Source organism: Alligator mississippiensis, chromosome 3 (assembly GCF_030867095.1).
Source record: "Alligator mississippiensis isolate rAllMis1 chromosome 3, rAllMis1, whole genome shotgun sequence".
In the NCBI taxonomy this organism is placed as follows: domain Eukaryota; kingdom Metazoa; phylum Chordata; order Crocodylia; family Alligatoridae; genus Alligator; species Alligator mississippiensis.
The window spans coordinates 24,644,014-24,659,154 of record NC_081826.1 but is presented as its reverse complement, the minus strand read 5'-3'; positions in this window follow the sequence as shown (position 1 = coordinate 24,659,154).

Genomic DNA, 15,141 nt, shown 5'->3' with positions numbered 1-15,141 from the left:
CGGTGAAATACTGAAGCAAAGTAGGCATTCAGGAGTTCATTTTTTTCCTTAGTGTCCATTACCAGCTGTCCCGAGGTGTTAAGCAAGGGCCCCACATTTCCATTTGTTTTCCTTCTGCTCCCTACAGACCTAAAGAAGGACTTCCTATTGTCCTTGATTCCCTTGGCTAACTAAAACTCAGTTGTCCCCTTAGCTTTCCTAATCATTTCCCTACAAGTGCGGACCACTGTTGCATAGCCCTCCTTGAGGACTGTCTCTAGCTTCCACTGTGTGTACATCTCTTTTTTTCTTTTTCAAGAGGACCACAATGTCCCTATGGAGCCAGGAGGGCTTGACAGCCCTTCTGCTACCTATCCTCTTCTTGGGAACGGGGTTTTTTTTGTGCTTCGAGGATCATGTCCTTGAGGAACAACCACTCTTCCTGCACCCCATTCGCCTTCCATCCCTGGTCCTGAATCACCTCCCCTAGTAATGCCCTGAGCCTGTTGAAGTCAGCATTTTTGAAGTCCAGGACGTCAATCCTGCTAGTTGATTTGTCAACCTTGCGGCAGACAGTGAACCTGATGAGCTCGTGGTCCTGTTGCGCAGGCTACCCTCAAAGCTCAAGCCACACACCAGATCATCTCTTTGGCCAAGACCAAGTCTAGGAAAGTGGTACCGCTGGTTGACCCCTGCACTTCCTGGGTCAGAAAGAGCTCCCCATTTACAGTTAAGAAGCTACATGACCAATCTGACTTAGCCAAGTGTTCCTCCCAATCTATATCCAGGTATTTGAAGCTGCCCATGACAACCAAGTCCCTTGCATGTGTGGCCTCTGTCAGTTCTTGAGAGAACTCCCAATCAAGCTCCTCCCGTTGGTTCGGTGGCCTGTAGTAAATGCCCACAGTTAGGTCTCTCTCACCTCCCCCCACCCCACCCAAAGCTTGACCCAGAGGGTTTCAAGCTGCTTTATCTTTGGAGCCAATGTCAGCCTCCAGAGAGGTGTACTGCTCCCCCACATAGAGAGCTACCCCTCCACCTTTTCTCCCTGCTCGGTCCCTTCTGTGCAGGGTGTAGCCCTCTATGTCTATCCTCCAATCATATGAGGAGTCCTACCAGGTCCCCAAATGCCCAGATCGGGTAGATGAAATCCACACACTGAGTGATAATGCCAGACAATGGCACATAGCTGACCAGAGGGAACAAGGGTGGGAGGGTTGGAAGTGTGGGCTTTGCTGTCTGAGGTCATTGAGACCCCAGGGTGGGGCTGGCCCAGAGCTCTGGCAGAGGAGACAAGCTCTGGCTGAGGCTAAACTGCTGCCCTGCGATGGGAGGTGATTGGGGTGCTGCAATGCTCCATGGTATGTCAATGGGATGTGACCTACTGTGAGTCAGGATGGGATGTGATACAGATATTCTTTGCAGCACTCTAACTTAAAGCACTGAAGTCTGATGCCACATCTGTCTAAGGTTATCTTAGGACAAAACCCACCCTTTTTACATCGGTCTGATCATCAGTTTGGTCATGGCTGGAGAGAGCTTTTTGTGCACCAACCATGCAATAAGTGTAACTTCTGTACCTGGCCAGAACAGCTACAATTTTACCACTGGTTTGTTTTAGTGCACATCATAATTAATCATATTCTGATGACAAAAATCTTTTCACTTTGCTTATGTTACTGGCCTCTCTCTATACACATTTCTGGAGCAGACCAACATTTTCAGTAGTGACTAGTAATTCTGGGCATGTTGAATATTTTGTATCCAATCTGAAATGCTCTAAAGGATGTTGTTTTCACAGAGTTAAGTACCCATCTTCTGAAAATCAGGCCACAAACATATTTCAAATTGGACACTGAAAACCACTAATCACTGTTGAAAATCTTGACCATAAGTCACATCCTGACAAGAGATCAGTGGGTTATTGATGTAAACAATTCAATATCCCACTTAATTAACACCATGATTGGTGTAGGACTGTAACAAGTATACTCCTAATTACATCAATGACTTCTTGACCCAATCCAATGCTGATGGAAGTGCCTCTTGTGTACTTGTATATGCTTAGTAGATTTACTGCTCCCTGCAAAATTCCATTGATCACAAAAAGATTTTGCATAGTATTATAGAAATCGGTAAAGGCTTCCTGAATCCTTTTTACAATGGTTAACACATTAAAAAAAATAAAGGGATTGAATTATGCTAAATTCTGATTACTCTAAATGAAGTCTGCAGTATAGATTGACAAGCCCTAATAAGTAGTCTACTATGCAGGTTATGTGACAGATACCAAGTGTTAGGATCTGATAAAGAAATGCAGAACCTTATTGCCAAGTCGCACTGATACCACAGGCTACATTCTTGCTTCTCTGAGATGCAGTTACTTTTGCTGACTCTCTTTGATTCCAGAATAACTGAATCTTTTCAACTTCAACCCAGAAGTTTAAAAGGAGTCTTGAGACACAGGGAACAAAAAAGAACAACCTGATAAAGGGGATCTGAAGATAAAGCTCAGGGTTTGTCCTCACATCAAAATTGTTTCAAATTAAAGTAGGATGTAAATAAGAAGTGCAGAAGCACTTCATGAACAACAGCTATTTGTAGATAAGCCCTTAGGCATGTAATTGACTCCTGTCCCTTGGGCTTCCAGCACTATGAAAAGGCCCAGACTAAAGATTTTGAGGAGTATTGACTCTGTTCTATCCAACATAGAATCCTTTAACATACCAGGGCCGTAAGGCTTATTTGCTTCCTCCTTTCCTAGCTTTCCTCCCGTAGAAGTGAAGCTCAAGGGAAGCCCCATGGATTCAAAGGAACGTTCATCATATGAGGGGTTTGTACTACCCTTTCCTCTCAGTAGATGTGACTCTTTACCCACAACATTTAGATGAGTCTTGTGGACCACAGGTCACACTCTTTCTGCTTCTGTGCATAGCTCTAAAATATGCAGGAAAGAAAGAATTATCCTGCACAGTGCTGTCACAGACATCCATCCCCAAGCTGCAGTCCTGCTGAACCATGGTAACGGGAGAAGGAAAGGGGATATCTGCAAGCTGTCATGGACAGATCATCATTAACTTCAAATGACATCTTCAAATTATCTCTGAGATTTCCAAACACTGTTATTTTGAATTTCTAGTGGCTGTTAAGGTGGCTGAGTTCAAGTTTGCAGATATCCCACCATGCCCTCCAAAATCATGAGATTTGAAAAATATTAGATTCTTTAAATATTCCCCTTTGGTTTCTGAGACTGGATGCTCAGTTTCAAAACATTCTCTGTAGCTATGAGGACTAAAATGTCCATTTTTAATTAAACCAATGATTTTCCTATAATCATCTGACTTCAAGGGCTAAAACTTTAACTGAAACGCAGAATGTCACAAGCATAAAATGGTCAGAGGCAGCAATGCTGTAGCTTTTATTGCAATTATATCTTTACTTAGAATAATCTATGCAGTGGGGTCCCGAAGGGCTCGGTCCTTGGACCGATACTCTTTAATGTCTTCATCAGTGACTTGGACAAGGGAGTGAAGTGTACTCTGTCCAAGTTTGCAGATGACACAAAGCTATGGGGAGATGTGGACACGCCGGAGGGCAGGGAACAGCTGCAAGCAGATCTGGACAGGTTGGACAAGTGGGCAGAAAACAACAGAATGCAGTTCAACAAGGAGAAATGCAAAGTGCTGCACCTAGGGAGAAAAAATGTCCAGCACACGTACAGCCTAGGGAATGACCTGTTGTGTGGCACGGAAGTGGAAAGGGATCTTGGAGTCCTAGCGGACTCCAAGATGAACATGAGTCGGCAGTGTGACAAAGCCATCAAAAAAGCCAATGGCACTTTATCGTGCATCAGCAGATGCATGACGAATAGGTCCAAGGAGGTGATACTTCCCCTCTATCGGGCGCTGGTCAGACCACAGTTGGAGTACTGCATGCAATTCTGGGCGCCGCAATTCAAGAGGGATGTGGATAACCTGGAGAGGGTCCAGAGAAGAGCCACTCATATGGTTAAGGGCTTGTAGACCAAGCCCTACGAGGAGAGACTAGAGAAACTGGATCTTTTCAGCCTCCGCAAGAGAAGGTTGAAAGGCGACCTTGTGGTTGCCTATAAGTTCATCACGGGGGCACAGAAGGGAATTGGTGAGTATTTATTCACCAAGGCGCCCCTGGAGGTTACAAGAAATAATGGCCACAAGCTAGCAGAGAGCAGATTTAGATTGGACATTAGGAAGAACTTCTTCACAGTTAGAGTTGCCAGGGTCTGGAACGGGCTCCCAAGGGAGGTGGTGCTCTCCCCTACCCTGGGGGTCTTCAAGAGGAGGTTGGATATGCATCTAGCTGGGGTCATCTAGACCCAGCACTCTTTCCTGCTTATGCAGGGGTTTGGACTCGATCTATTGAGGTCCCTTCCGACCCTAACATCTATGAATCTATGAATCTGCTGGGCATCTATAGTGCCTGCCATTTTATGATCAGATACACACAGTCTCAGGTTTGCTCTATATCAGTGGTGTTCAACCTACGACCTGCAGGCCTGATCCAACTCAAGTAATTAGCATTACCACTGTTATCTCTCTGCCAAATCTCTGGACCCTTTTAGAGCTTCATTAGCCAGATGACATAGCCCCATGCACCAATTCATGCTGGTGTAGGCAGTTGTGTCAACGCACAGGTTACTCTGAAGCTAGATCTGGTCACTCCATGGATGGATCCAGTATGTGAGGTTGGACTGGCATGCCAGATGACACCTGCAGACTGGTCCTGCGGTGGATTATACCTGTGGACCAAACCCATGCCACTCATCTGGCCCGCAAATAAATTGAGCACCATTGGTCTACAAAAATAGTTCTACCAACAAATCTACAGATGTGTCCACACTAAATACAGTAGAATCCCTTCTTTCAGGAGTAGAACAACCTTTCTGAGCAGAAGAAGAGTTCTGCCGCATGCCATAGCTGACAGAAAGTGTCTAGACTCAGTTGCACCTTCTGCTGACTGCCACAGTCACTCCAGTATTTGGCACCTTCTCTTTCTATCATATAGCTTCTGAGTTCAGCCACCAGAAGCCGCTGGGAAATGAACATGCTCTGGCAGCTTCCTGGTGGTTATTGCAGTCTGCTGGTAGAAGCAGCCTAATACAGACAAGGTATAAGAGAGGTTTTCATAAATTGATTTTCCCCGTTAGACCCACAAACTTCCTCTTGGGACTTGATACCCTAATAAACCAATTCTCTGGCCCTGGGATACTGCATGCACTGCTGCTGAGATCAGATAAGTCTCCTCATTCAAAAGAAAAACCTTGCTGGTCACTATTTCCTGTGAGAAACCCTTTTCACAGAATTAATGGAATGAACTGCCTCGTGTTCAAAATACTCAGTTTTAAGGTAATTCTTCAGGTCCTTTCTTTTTTCCATAGCTAGAAGGGAGAAAGTTTATGAAGTTTCTTGATACCTGTAAAGTATGTGACTTTAGACTTGGGTATTAATGTTTTTATCTATTGTATTACCATGCTACCAAGACTCCCCAGTTAGAATTTGGGGTCCAACTGTCCACTGACACTGTGCAGATGTATCATGAAAAGATCCCCTGCTTCAAAGAGCTTACAATCCTAAATGTGAGAAAGAGAACTTATGAGGGCAACACATGGTAATAAGGAGACTGTTTTACTCAGAATAGTAAGCAAAAGTCATAGCACATTAAGGTTGAGATGAATTAAACCAATGGCAGTTAAGCATCTCAATCTTTTAAGGATCTAGGTCTAACTTCTTATCCATTAGTAAGTGTTTTTCAGATATCTCAGAAAAAGTGACTTCAAGGAGACTTAAAATGGACATTAATTTGTAGTATTGTTGTGGCGGATATCATAAGGTGATGTTGTAGTATATCATTTTTGAAGATCTTTATTTTTCTTAGCATGAGAGCAAGTTTTTAGTCTTGGGAAGATGTGTTAGTCTCGGGGAGATGTTTCTGTGTAGATGCAGGATCTGGCTAGAGGAGATTCTGCAGAGCTTGTGCTCTGGCTCTGTTTCTGAATGGAGTCAAGTTGTGCAACTCCTTGGGAAGTGACCACTGGAGTTTGGTTGAGATTCCTGTAGAAAAGTATTTCAGTGAATATTGTTTGGGGAATTTCATTCTAGGAATGATGTAAATAAAACCATATGCATTTAACCTGCTCAAATTCCTCCTGGCTCTTTCTCTTGTGGAAATCATTGAGAAGGTACCAGAGCAAAAGACATGGGACACTAACGACATGAGAAAAGACAACAGAATTGCTTCTTGTTGGATTTTATGAGTTTTGGAGGCCCATGAAATCTAATTAAATAAAATAATTACCGGCACAGTTACTGTCCCTTAGATGACTAATAACTCATTTAAAGGTGCTACAAGTAAGTATTTGCCTTTGTTTTGCTCCTGTAATATTTGGGAGATTTGTGGACATCATGGCTGAAAATTGCAGTCCTAACTGTAGACTTAAAAACATCTAAGGTAAGAACAACATCAAATAAAATCAGCATGGCCCCAGATAAAGGATGTGAATATGGTTTTGATGTATTATTTCTAAAGACATTTTCATTATTATGTCAGATGCTGATAAAGTGTTGTTTTCCTTTGTGGGGGAGGTGTCACTTTTCTGGAAAGTTTGATAGTGCTGGATTTCACTCTTCTCCCCTTTCTTTGGAGCTCTGATATGACCTAGGAGGAAGGCAATTATACCCATCAGCTTGTAGATCAATTCACTCCACAGATCAAATGAAAACAAACAAAAAGAAGCCAGAATCAAACGTGCTTGTTAATGATTTGTATAGTATCTGCAATATGTATTAATATTTTCTTTACTCTTTCCAGGCATGACTCAGTAGGTGCCCTCAGTGACATTCACCCTCAATGCCTTTCTTACAAAGGAAAGGGAATTGGAAATGGAGAACAGATTATTTTTTTAATCTAGGTCTCTGTTTGCAAAGCTCAAAAGCTACATCTTGTTCTGTCTCTCTCACACAGGAGGTTTGTGGTTTGACAGGCCGGATCTGTGCATCGTATGCTTTTGATTCTACACATTTAAAAATCTGTCTCTTAGATTCCTTCAATTAGTGGTGAGCAGCTATTGAAAAGCCTGTTACTCTCTGGAGCTGGCAAGAGCCTTTCTAACATGTTGGGCCAGATGCTGTTCCCTCTTATTCCTGTTCAGTTCAAAGGGAGCAGTGGATGCTCAGCCCCTCTGGAAACAAGGCCACTTTTATTAGATGCCTAACTTCTGGCTTCTAAATGTAACACTTCTGGCTTCATCTTCTCCGTGTTGGTTTCCTCCTCAGTCTGATGAGCTCTATAATACAGCATTTGCTTGCCCTGTGGTGATATTCCAACGTATTGTTACCTGGTGGCTAGAAGGTACCTTGAATATTTAAAAAAAAACCCCAGCCCATAAAGAATATGACAATGAATCATTTCCTAACACCATAAGAAGTGTTTGGTGGCTGAGAAAACAGAAGGGATAGTTTTGGAACTCCCTCCCCGAACCTGGCAGACTGATAAGCAAATTGTGACTTGAGTCCCCAGGATGATTTTAAACTTTTGGTGCCAGCCAATGGAAATTAAGTTAAGGGAAAATTAATTTTGCACACAAAATACAGAAGAGCACTGGATCTTAACTCTGGAGAGGGAGAAACTTGTATGCCAGGAGCTCCAGGGGAAAGTGAGTAAACTACAGTATTTAATTCAGCCATCTGGAATGAATCAATTTGTGGTACCTTCTGGGTCTAATACATCAGCAAAATACTGTATTTCGAGTGACACAGGCAAACATGAGAAGCCAGATGAATATAAAAATGAAACAGTGTAAGTTTCTTATAGAAGCACAGCTTTAGGGTGCTGACTGACAGGGCAACAGGCTGCCAGATGTGATCCCTGTTCCCCAGATAGCTTACCCACAATTTATTTGCTTTTGTGGGGAAAATAAAGGAACGCAGGGACAAAATGAGTCAAAAGCATCTCAAGTCCCAGGGAAGGTCTTAGAGAAGATTATAAAAGAGGCCATTCTTAATGGACTGGCCAATGGCAACATCCTGAGGGATAGCCAGCACGGGTTTGTTGCGGGTAGGTCTTGCTTGACCAATCTTATTTCCTTTTACGACCAAGTGACCTATCACCTGGACAAGGGGGAAGAGACTGATGTCGTATATCTTGACTTTAAAAAAGCCTTCAATCTGGTATCCCATGATCACCTCTTGGCAAAACTGGCTAACTGTGGCCTCTGGTCCACCACGATCTGCTGGCTGGGGAATTGGGTCCATCAGACCCAGAGGTGGTGGTTGACAGAAGTCAATCATCGTGGTGTGCCATGGCCAGTGGGGTCCCTCAAGGCTCTGTCCTTGGACCTATTTTGTTCAACATCTTCATTAACCATGTAGACTTTGGTATCAGAAGCGGACTGGCCAAGTTCACCGATGATACCAAACTCTGGGGTAAAGCATCCACACCTGAGGACAGGAGAGTGATCCAGGCTGACCTTGACAGGCTCATGAAATGGGCGGATGAGAACCTGATGGTGTTTAGCACCGAAAAATGCAAGGTTCTCCACCTTGGGAGGAAAAACCTGCAGCATCCTTATAGGCTCAGCAGTGCTACACTGGCTAGCACTAGAGATGAAAGGGACTTGGGGGTCATGATTGACCACAAGATGAACATGAGCCTTCAATGTGATGCAGCTGCTAGTAAAGCAAGCAAAATGCTGGCTTGAATCCATAGATGCTTCTCAAGCAAATGCCAGGACATCATTCTTCTATTATACTCGGCCTTGGTGAGGCCACAGCTGGAGTACTGCATCCAGTTTTGGGCTCCACAATTCAAAAAGGATGTGGAGAAGCTTGAGAGAGTCCAGAGAAGAGCCACGTGCATGATCAGAGGTCAGGAAAACAGACCTTATGATGAGAGGCTGACAGCCATGGGACTCTTCAGCCTGGAAAAGCGTAGGCTCAGGGGTGATTTGGTGGCCACTTATAAGTTTATCAGGGGCGCTCACCAGAATCTGGGGGAATGTCTGTTCACCAGAGCACCCCAAGGGATGACAAGGTTGAATAGTCACAAACTCCTCCAAGACCATTTCAGGCTGGACATAAGGAAGAACTTCTTTACTGTCCGAGTCCCCAAGGTCTGAAATAGCCTGCCATTGTAGGTGGTTCAAGCACCTACTTTGAACGCCTTCAAGCGAAATTTGGATGTTTATCTTGCTGGGGTCCTATGACCCCAGCTGACTTCCTGCCCCTGGGGCAGGGGGCTGGACTCAATGATCTTCCGAGGTCCCTTCCAGGCCTAATGTCTACGAAATCTATGAAATCTATGTAAGTCACTGGGCATTAAATCTGACCATTTGCTCTTCCAAGCAAACTCCGCAGAAGCATGTAGAGGGGATCAGTTGTTTCAGCTAAGTAGAGACCACACAGCTAAGTAGAGACCACATGTTAGTCTCTGACCATGCTGCTAGGGAACTAAGCTGGCTTGGGGGAACACTGAATACTTAGAACATCTCCAACCAGATTTGTGCAGACAACCAGATTTGTGCAGACAACCAGATTTGTGCAGACAACCAGATTTGTGCAGCTAATCTGTACTTGCTGACTTTGGTTAAAGAGGAGAAAAAGGAAATTCCTGCCTCTTTCTTGGTAATTAACCAGGAAGATATTCTCTCCTTTGCCTATATCTGCTTGATGCAGGAGGAGGAAAATGGAGTTGTTAGGGTCTACAGCTCCCCGGCCATGTCTACATGAGATGCTGACTGCGCACTAGCCTGATATTACTGCACGTTAGTGTAGCGTGGCATCAACTGTGATGCGACGCTGCTGCGCAGGAGTATTAGGCTACTGCACAGTACCATCATGAAAAAGACATTTGTTGGTGCTACTGTGCTTCAGTACTTATATAAGCTAGTAAAGACTGCACAATCAGCGTCTCATGTAGATGCAGTCCCTGACTTTCAAACTGCTTGTGACTGGGTGGAAAGCAGAGCAGCCTCAGGCCTCATGGACCAAATACTAGCTGTCTGCAGAACTCTGCTGTGCCTTTCCCTCTCCTCTCTCCCCGTATACCTTGATGTGACCCCCGTGCTGAGACAGTGGTATCAATGTATGTGGAACTGGTTTTCACAGTTGAGTTTTTCTAAAGAATCCTGAATTGGCTAGGTACAACCAGCTTCCACAGGAAAGAGCTGGACCCAAGGTAAAAAATGTGTCCCTTTACCACTGTTCTTTGTTATTTGATCCTTTCTCAGTATTTCCTACCATCAAAAAAATCATGTTGGTGATCATAATTTTCTTCAGGATTTATATTCTCAGGGACTTGGGCATCTACAAGTTCATAAATGACATGGAAAATGTCACATAACATAAGAATTAGCCCTCTTTCACAAAATCTAGGGGACAACTGTTATTATTTTTCCCAAGGGAAAGCCTCCAGTACAAGGAATGTGGAAGCAGGCTGATATTACCAGAGTGTAGTTAAGCCCAACTTGGTATCATGACTCAAGACCAATTTCAAACATGAAACCATAGCTGTATTTGAGACACACCAAGAAGGTATTGTGGACTGGACCTCTGCATACGCAAAAGTTATATGGTTCAATGGTTGTATATATTTTACATATATATCATTGGGTGGAATTAGCTATGTATTACTGTAGTGCTGTCCCACAAGTAGCATGACTGGATATAGGGGAGAGTGATTTTACTTTTGGGTTTTTACAGTAGGAGCAGCTGTAGCAACAAAAAGCTCTAGTTAAAGCAGCATAATAGTTTTCATTCTAACCTCCTGGGACAAGTTCTTTTTTTCCATGTAAGCTCTACTTGCTGCAGGAAAAAGGGTGGGAGGGACAGGGTTGGATACAAAATTACCTTAGGGCTTCCTGACACTGAAATAAATTAAAACAGTCTCAGAGCTACCCTAGCATGTGCGTGGCAGCAAGGACGTTAAGGGCCACTGAGGATAACTGTGCCTTCCAGTCAAAGCACATTTCTCCCCCTGCCCCATACTTCCTATACTGGGGGCTTTGAGAAGGGCAAGATTGAGGGGGTTTTTGGCAAATTAAATTTGGCTGGGAAGATTCCCAAAGGGAGGATTTTGCTGAACCTTTGCCACTTTTTATGCTACTTGAACAGTATGAAGGGACCAGACTATCTTAGAGAACCTTTTCATCATATCCCTCTTGACCTTTTGGGCTGACATTTAGGCTTTGCCTAAAGATAGATAATATTTTGTGTGCTGAGAAGCTCCGAAGCAAAAGCAGTTCAGCCATTTTTGAGCTTGAGGAGAGTGAGGAAAATATAGTTTTTTCAATTACAGGAAAAGAAATTGTGACCTTTTTTGAATAATCTTCCTGCCAAAGTTGCTGGGAATAGAAAATTGAAATTTTGTACAGAAATAGACCTCATGTTCCATTTAATTTGATTTGGATTTGCCTGAGTTATGACTTTCTGAAAAGCATGTGCTGTAGCTAACTTTGGTATATAATGAAAAGTTATCTGAAGGAGACCATGAAAAATAGAAAACTTGGCCCAACCACATGAAAGAGACATAGCACCACCCTGATGAGTTTGTGAAGTCTCCTTTGCAGGCTGTTCCTCATATCAGCAATGCTTTGTCTATACCACATCTCTAGCACTCCTAGGGAATGACAGTCTTCAGCATGTCCCACTTGGATACGCTTGTGGTGTATGCAAAGTGAAGTGGCAGTGAAGTCTCCCTGTGGGTGTTCACCACAGTCTCTCTCTCAAGCATGCTGCAGACAAAACATTGCCCCCTGAGAGAGCAGTGATGAAATGTAGATGGACCTCTTGTGAGTCACCTGCTGAATTCAGTGGTGCTTTCTCACTGCTATGTATTATATGAGTGCTTTGCAACCTCATTTATAGCATTTGCTGCCACAGCTGTTCCTGATATAATAAAAACGAATCCAACAGTACAAGTACTGTTGTTATACAACTGTTATTATAAATACAGTTATTATACATATTATATCCTATTATACATCTTCACATGGGTGAATTGCAAGATTGGGCCTCTAAATAGTAATACCTTTCTACCTTCTCTTTCTTTCAATCCCATAGTATAGAACTGCAAAAGAACAGCTTAAGCCAAGATATGCACCAGGAGGAACCAGAGGATTCTGAATGTAACTTGCTGTGCGATTGCCAAAGCCAGTCAAAGTCCTATGAGAGCAGAAAAAGAGAACAGTGTCAAGCCACGCGGAAGCTCTGTGCAGCATCAGTCATTTGCCTCATCTTCATGATTGCAGAGATCATAGGGGAGTATTCTTTCTTTAGACATAAATAACTATGTTTTGCCATCAATGCCCTTCCATATTGTTCTCAAACATCATCATGTTTGTGTACTTCTGTACACATTGTGATCTTTGTTTGACAGGGAGAGACAATTTGGATAAAGTAATACTTCCTATTCTCCAATTAAAAAAAACCCCTATTTAGTTCATTATTCAAACATTTTTATGTATATCTGACACCAGAAATGGAAATTTAGGTTGGAGATTAGGATAAACTTTCTGACTATGAATGTGTTCAAAGTTTGGAACAGGCTACCTAGAAAAGTTGAAGAATCTCCATCCCTGTGAATTTTCTAGATCAGGTTAGACAGACACTTGGCTGAGATGCTTTAGTTAGGGATGATCCTACCTTGAACAAGGGGCTGAACTAGAAGACCTCATGAGTTTCCTTCTAGTTCTACTTTCTGATGATCCTACAATCACTGGTTAGAATTAGGAAGCACTTCTAATACAATAATCTTACATCGTATTTCCAAGTTTCCTCTTCAAAGTTTCAAACAAGTTCTGTTAAATGTTGGGGTGTTATCTTTTATTGGACCAACTATATAGTTGGCATAAAGATAGACAACATTTTGAATGCAAGACATTCTTTTTCAGGTCAGGAGATGATGATGGTACACATCAGTACAATATGAAGTAAAACCTGTGTTGTACAGTAGTCTTCAAGCAATTTGAATAAACATAAGACCAAAATCCAGGGTGTCCAGGATACTGCCACCACTTCTCTTATTCAACTGGCCCATGAGGCTGGATGAGTTGAGCACCACTGATCTATATAATACACATAAATCAAGGGAGTTATATCAGGATGGAAGTTATCTTCAGACATGGGCATTGGGTTGCTCTGGATGAATAAATCCAGCCAGCATTTGACCATGCTACTTTTACTTGGAAGAATATTCCTTAGTGAGTTATGCCTTGCTTGTTGGACTTGTCCCCTGACCTCTAACCTAATTTTTCCTTTGCTCATTCTTGAAGCATTATGTCCACTAAAATCCTGTTGATACACTATGAACAATTCCTTTCTAAAAGTGGTAATTGTAAGCAGCTATTTTTTCCCATTTTATCTTCATCCTCTTCAGCTAAGTTATTTTAGCTAAGAACAAAGCCATACATGCCACTTCAGCCCTGATGGGAGGGACTATGTGAAGAAAGATATGTACTGCAAAAAGATTTTGTATACCAGCCCCATACAGGGCAGCGAGTAATGTAGAACCCATGCTCATATAGCTCTAGTAACCTTCAAACTCCATAAAAGTGAAGAAGTGATCTGTCTGGTCTCTCTTAGGAAATTAAGGCAAAGAGAAATGTCTGGCACTCCAGTCTTTTCATCTGAAGACTGAAGGACTGCACTGGTGGACTGCATTACTGTCTTTTATGCTGACCCTCTTTTAGAGCATGAATTTTCCTCTTCAACTCCTTCCCCAAAACATATGCTCCACCTGAGTTGTTTGTGAGTGGGGGAATTTCACCCTGTGAATATTGGTGCATGCTACTCATCTCCATGCAGCAATTTCTGGGGCCAGAAGGAATGCATTATTAACAAAGCCATATAATCAGCATGCTTAGATGTGGTGAATGCAGCAGTGCTAAAGGATAATTGGAAGGACAGATGATATGTTAACTAAATGTTTCTTTTTGCCTAATGAATCATTCAGATTCTTGCAGTGACAGCTGAGTAACAGGCTTCAAGACCATTTTGCTTCAGATCATTAAACTCTGACAAACCAGTTATTAACTTCAGTTACAGACAGCGGTCTATGGGGATTATTGCAATTATGAACCATATATTTAATTTTTTTAATCATTAGGCTAGACAGCATGTGCTAGATGACTGACCACTGAGTGACTGACAATTTTTATAGCTTCATAGTATACAAAGCAATAAACAGCCACTATGAGTAATAATCAATCACAGAAGCCATTTGTTTGGAATATTGCTACAAAGCAATAAAGCTTATAGCTATTATACACCTTCCTCTTGAAAGCAAAGAACATGTTATCCTTCCCCCCTTTGTAAGGGCAAAATGCTCATGTAGGCTAAATTGGGGTAAGCAACAGAAACGAATATGTATCTCATTTGCAGAAAAATGTTTCTTTCTTTGGATCCCCATACACCCAAATGAAGTCTGTGTTTATAACACAGTATATCTGCTTTGGCTTCAAATAACTTTCAAAATGGGGCATTTTTGATGGAGCTTTAAGACTATGGAAATTAAGGCAAGTTCATCCTCCAATGGTCTTTCTCTTCTGTTCTTTTAATGCTGACACACAGCAATTTCCTTGGTTATGGAGCCATTAGTCAGATTGATGACATATATATTTCCTCACATATATCCTTCGTAGAAGTGCTCACATGGCAACATTAGCCATTAAAGGCAAAATGTGGATTTTAATGGACTTTAATTCTATTCTGGCACCTTGAATTAGAGCTAACCCTACCTGTATCAGGCAGTTGAAAGGGAAGTCATGGCCATGTTGTTGAGACACACAAGCTGAGGTCTCAGAGACTTTTCTTGGTATGAATCAACCCGGAAGTGCATAAAATAATAGTTTGGCACCATCTCCATAAAATTTTCCAGGTGAGCAGTTTAGAGCAGGTAGTTTGTAAATCTGAATGAAAAAGGCACAACAAAATAAAAAGTATCCAAAACACAAGGGACGAATTCCACATTCAGTTTTCTGTAAACTTAGTTAACTGAAAAAAGTTTTGCGTCCCAGCTTCTTAAGGCTGCAGCATATCACACAAGGTCTTTATATACGTTGCTGTGTAAAATACTTAGAAAACATCTGTGTTACAGCCATTGTGCAGTGTTAGGTGATGTGTCACAATGGAG